The following is a 5827-nucleotide window of genomic DNA, read 5'->3' as shown; positions in this document are numbered from 1 at the left end:
AAGCAGACCCTCCCACAACTCATGGATACCACTCCATTTATTTTGGCCACTGTTCTGTCAAAACTGTTACCTTAATGCTGGGTGCAGAGGTCGTGTCTGTAATCCTAGCATTCTTGGAGGCCAAGGCAGGAGGACTGCTTGAAACAAGGAGTTTGTGACCAGTCTGGGCAACAAGGCGAGATCCTGTCTCTACAAAAAGTAAAAAAAGTTCACCTGGTATGGTGGTGCATGCCTGCAGTAGCCCTAGCTACTCTGAAAGCTGAGCTGGGAGGATTGCTTGAGCCTAGGAGTTCAAGGCTGCAGTGGTCTGTGATTGTGCCAACTGCACTCTAGCCTAGATGACAGAATGAGACCCATCTCAAATTTTTTTCTTTTTAAATACCATGTGAGATAACAAATGTTTATATTTTAAAACCCAAACTGTTACCTTATTTATTAGGTAAGTTTGGGAACTCCATGAGGATAGTACCGTGTTTACCTGTTCATTTCTATATCCTGGAGGTCTGGCAGAGGGCCACAGTCAGCTCTCGGTAAATACTGGTTTACTGAATGCATGTGGGTCATAGCGTTCTAAGCAAGGGGACTGGGGATGAAGGAGACACAGGTCCTGCCCTACCTGATAAGCATTGTCATAATGACTGTGCAATGTGCAATGGAAAGCCACAGATGAAGGAGAAGCTGCACTGAGGAGGCAGCAGCTGCATTCAGATGAGTACACACATGCTGGGGAATGGATGCTTGGGCCAAGTGAACAGCAGGAGCAAAGACCTGAAAGTGTGGGAAAAGCATGCCATGTTTCAACTGTTTGCTTAAGCAAATTTTCCAAAGAAATTAAAAGTAATGCAGATCCATAGAACTTGAGCGGAAAAGTCAGAACCTAAATAAATGCAGGTGATGGAGAAAGAGTTTTAAATTTGAGCAGAAAATGCAGCTTCACGAGTATGGCTCAGTTAAGCTATGTGTAATTAAAAGCATATATAGTAACAAACACCACCTGGGCTTTGCAGGTGTGAATAAAGTCAAAAAAATATAGAGGGAAGAATTGTTTAAAATGGCTCAAGAGGCAACTAAAGAAACACGAGGTTGTGATGTTAATGCTTTTTGACCAATAATGGGAATGAACATGCTGATGGCAACAACCCTCTGGCAAAATAATCTTATTTACAGCAATTCATTTCACTTAAATTCAGCAAACATATACCTAGGCTCTGGACGAGGTAGTGGAAATTAAAAAGTAATAATCTCGAGCCTCTAAGAACCCATACCTAATAAAAACATGGATACAGGAGCAATTGCCATTCTAGAATTCAAAAAAAGAACCCTCTACGTAACCTCAGTAAATGTGTAAATAGTTGTTTAAGACCACACGAATTACATTTTTCAAAGACTGCAACTGCAAGTTTACACAAAGCCATTTTCTCATGGGTTGTTTAAGCCTGCACAGGACAGTTCAGATGGTGAGTTTCAGATAGCAAAACAAATGTCAGTCACTGGCAATTGATTGGAAAATGTCAATGCAATTTTTTTGCATTTATGCATGAGCGACATCTCAAAAATGTTTTGTACTTAAAATCAAAATACTCTTATTTTAGAAAACATTGAAAATTTTAAAAAATACGTTTCACAGGTTATATACAGAATTTTAATAGGCATTTTAAAAAATAAAAGATCATATCATGATGTGTTTGCATTCATCTTCACTGATTTGAAGGTCATATATAGTGTATTTTATTTTGTTATTATCTTTAAAATTTTTAAATAAAAATTATTATTGTCTTCCATCAAAACCAAGAATGAGAGCAATTGTTTGAGTCTACCTTATTATAAGAACTGTGGGGCCAGGCGCAGTGGCTCACACCTGTAATCTCAGCACTTCGGAAGGCTGAGGTGGGTGAATCACCTGAGGTCAGGAGTTCCAGACCAGCCTGGCCAACATGGTGAAAACCCATCTCTACTAAAAATACAAAAATTAGCTGGGTGTGGTGGCGTGGGCCTGTAGTCCCAGCTACTTGGGAGTCTGAGGCAAGAGAATCGCTTGAACCCGGGAGGTGGAGGTTGCAGTGAGCCGAGATTGCGCCGTTGCACTCCAGCCTGGGCTACAAGAGTAAAATTGTCTCAGAACAAAACGAAACAAAACAAAAAAAGAACTGTGAAATTTAAAAACCTTTTCTCTATCATAACCAATTTCATTCCTGAGTTTCATAATATAATTTTAAGTTTTCCACTAAGATTTTCATTAAATCACATTTATAGTCTGTATCTTTTTTTATATATAAAATTGAGATTTGCTTTTCATATCATGAGATAAATTTTAAAGTTATTTAAACTAATAGTTATCAGTTGTTACTGCCTGACTTTTTGACACCATAAAACTTACACTCGAGTTTTTCATTTAACCTTCTCTCTCATTTAGATGGTATATATACCTTTTAAAACAGATGCAAAGGATTAATATATTTTCAGAATCAATACAAATCTGGAACTATGCTTATGTTGACTTCACACTGCAAGAAGAGCTTCTTACACGTGATAAAATTCTTGTGTTACAATTTTCCCCAAAAACTCTGCTAATATTTTGTTTTTACTATTTAGTGTCACAGAGAAATGACTGAGATCTGCCTGATTTTTTCTTCTTTGCACGTAACCCACTTTTCTACTCATAGGCTTGGGTATTCTCTTTCTTTGCAGTTCTCATAAATTAAGCATTTGTCAGAATGTAATCTAATTTTCCTAGGAATGTGATGTAACTTATTGAGTTGGATTCCTCAGTATTTTTTTGGTCTAGAAAAGTATTCTACATTCATGTTTCATTCTTGTTCTTGATCCGTTCTTCCATTTTCTTCCTTAGGAATACCAAGTAATTACTCAGTGAACTCTCTAATCTCTGTCCTAAACATTCATCATCTTACTTCTTACCATTCTTTCATTTCTTCCTTCTCTTTCTCTGTGTTCCTGAGAGTTTTTTTAACATTGTCTTTCTGATCATGGATTTGATTTTGTGAAGTTTTCATTTTTTCTCATAATTGTTGTTATTTTGAGTTTTGCTGTTAGATGTTCAGTTTTCTTAAATGCCTTTCTCATCTCATTCATCTCTCTCTCATCTTAGAATCTTTTATTCTCTATTTTTCCTGCTTCTTCTGTCCTGTTGAGGTTGACAGTTTGTAATAATTTTCTTTGCTTTCTGAAGGCAATCCATTTTGGAGGCTTGTTTTTCCTGTTTTCGGCATCATGGTTGGTGTTCTTTACCCTCTGGTAGTAGCTTTTTTCATGGGCATGTTTTGTTTCTGTTTTTGTTTGCCTATTCATCTCAGGGGAAGATAAAGCTATATAGCCCCAAATTTGGGGTTTCGGCAATCAGGCATAAACAGAGCAAGAAGAAGGCAAGCTCTTCTCATTTCGTGGCAAACCAGCACCCCTAGATAAGGCACAGATTGCATTTTCCAATCCAAGCCCATCAACTTTAGAATTAGAGAAAACATTCTTTCCAAACTCCAGTAATAAGGTGGTAGAAAAACTTAGTTTTTGATGTGGTTGAATATTCCCCTTTCTTCTCACATTTTCATTTGTATTTTATTTTTGGAAGTCAGGAAAAGCCACTTTGGGGAACAATAACCTGCTGTCATTTTTTTCTCCTCCATGAAATGATGTTCAGAAAATTCATTTTTCCAAAGCTCTGAACTTGTATTGAGGTATAAGAGCTTCTACCAAGACATGGTAGGATTGTGGATTTGGTAGGGTTGGATTTTCACCATAGGATAGATAACTTCCCTGCTGCCATCAGCAGTCTGAGGCCACCCTTTTTTATCACGTGATGAGTTAATGCTCAGCAGTAAAGCTGAATGCTTCCTTCTCCACCAGTAATTTTCTTAGCACTCAGAGAGGGCAAACCCCCAAGACCAGGATGCAGATGGTTCCCAGGCCATAGCAGCTGTTTCATCACATTCACATGAGACCCTTTTTCTGGGTTTGGAATTTGTAGGTAGCCTGGTCTTCTGGTAACTGGAGGTGGGTGCTGGGACGGAAGTCACTGCATGAAATGATTGGTTTACTAATTTGGCAAGCTGGACCTAGGCAAGTGTTTTTAAGTAGAGGAATTAAACCTGTTTTAGGTTACTTTTTTGTGGTTGTCTTTCAGAGCTGCGAGAGTGAAGGAATAAAGCAATTTAGACATAAGAATAATGGGAGTTGGTGCAGGGAGAAAAGAGAAAGATAAGTCCCCAGAGCTACTTCTAACTCCTTGTGCACTTATTTTTTATTTTTTTTCTAGAGACAGGGTCTTGCTCTGTCACCCAGACTAGAGTGCAGTGGCACAATCAAAGGTCACAGAGGTCTTAACCTCCTGGGCTCAAGCAATCCTCCTATCTCAGCCTCCCGAGTAGCTGGGACTACAGGTTGTGCGACACCATGCTTGGCTAATTTTTAATTTTTTTTTGTAGAGTCAGGGTCTTGCTTTGTTGCCCAGGCTGGTCTCTAACTCCTGGCCTCAAGCTCCCCTCCCTCCTCGGACTTCTAAAGCACTGGGATTACAGGCATGAAGCATGATGCCAGGCCTCCATGTACATTTAAGCCTCCAACCACCTTCCTAAAACAAGTAAGTTATTTCCTTTAGAATCAGCACTAGAAAGTTAGTGAGCATTTTCCACCTTTTTTGGATAGAGGAAAACATGTGGTAAAAGGTGTGTGAAGTGCAATAGCCCCCTTCCTGGGTAGAGAACCCAGTGTATGCTGGCCACAAAGCACTGTACAATTGGTCTTTTTTCCAGGTTTTATCTCACCATCTTTCCACACACTGTTCTGTTTACCAAATCTTAATCTCTATACTTTCTACCCTGATATTAAACATTATTTTTGGGGGTGTATTAGTCAGGGTTCTCTAGAGGGATAGAACTAATAGGATACATATAAAGAGGAGTTTATTTAAAGTATTAATTCACACGATCACTAGGTCCCACAATAGGGTGTCTGCAAGCTGATGAACAAGGAGAGCCAGTCTGGGTCCCAAAACTGAAGAACTTGAAGTCTGATGTTCGAGGCCAGGAAGCATCCAGCACAGGAGAAAGATGTAGGCTGGGAGGCTAGGCCAGTCTAGTCTTTTCACATTTTTCTGCCTGCTTTATATTCTAGCTGCACTAGCAGCTGATTAGATGACGCCCACCCAGATAGAGGGTAGGCCTGCCTTTCCCAGCCCACTGACTCAAATGTTAATTTCCTTGGGCAACACTCTCACAGACACACCCAGGATCAATACGTTGCATCCTTCAATCCAGTCAAGTTGACACTCAGTATTAACCATCACTGGGGGGTTCCCATTTTGTTCTTTATTTTTTACAAATTGAATTTTCTCAAATGCTTAAATTAATGCATAGCTCTAAAAAGTAAGTATTTCTTCTTCCTCGAAGTGTCAGCAGCATTGACAGTGTGCAGCTCTGCCCTGGCAAATGAGCCAGCTTGTTAGCACTTATTTGGGTGAGAGGGGAGAGGACTAGGGGATGAATCCTGAAGGTTACCAACCAACAAAAGCTATTTTTGTTTCTTTCTTATTAAATGCACTATTCCCTCTCGCAACAAATTCTTGCTTTTATTATTCTAAGTTTTTGATGAATTTCATAACAAAATTTTTAATGAAATGATTTATATGGCAATTATTAAAGAATACTGTGCCTACATTTCCTTCAAAAATTAAGGTGCACATGTGACCAGAAGCCAAATGTAACCCTACTGATTTTAAAAAACTAATTATGTACAACATCCAAACAATGAATATTAATTGTCTACTATGTGCCAGACACTATTCTAGGTACTGGGTATGCATCAGTGAGCAAAATGG

This window comes from Rhinopithecus roxellana, unplaced genomic scaffold (genome assembly GCF_007565055.1).
Source record: "Rhinopithecus roxellana isolate Shanxi Qingling unplaced genomic scaffold, ASM756505v1 contig272, whole genome shotgun sequence".
Classification (NCBI taxonomy): domain Eukaryota; kingdom Metazoa; phylum Chordata; class Mammalia; order Primates; family Cercopithecidae; genus Rhinopithecus; species Rhinopithecus roxellana.
This window is presented reverse-complemented; position numbering follows the sequence as displayed.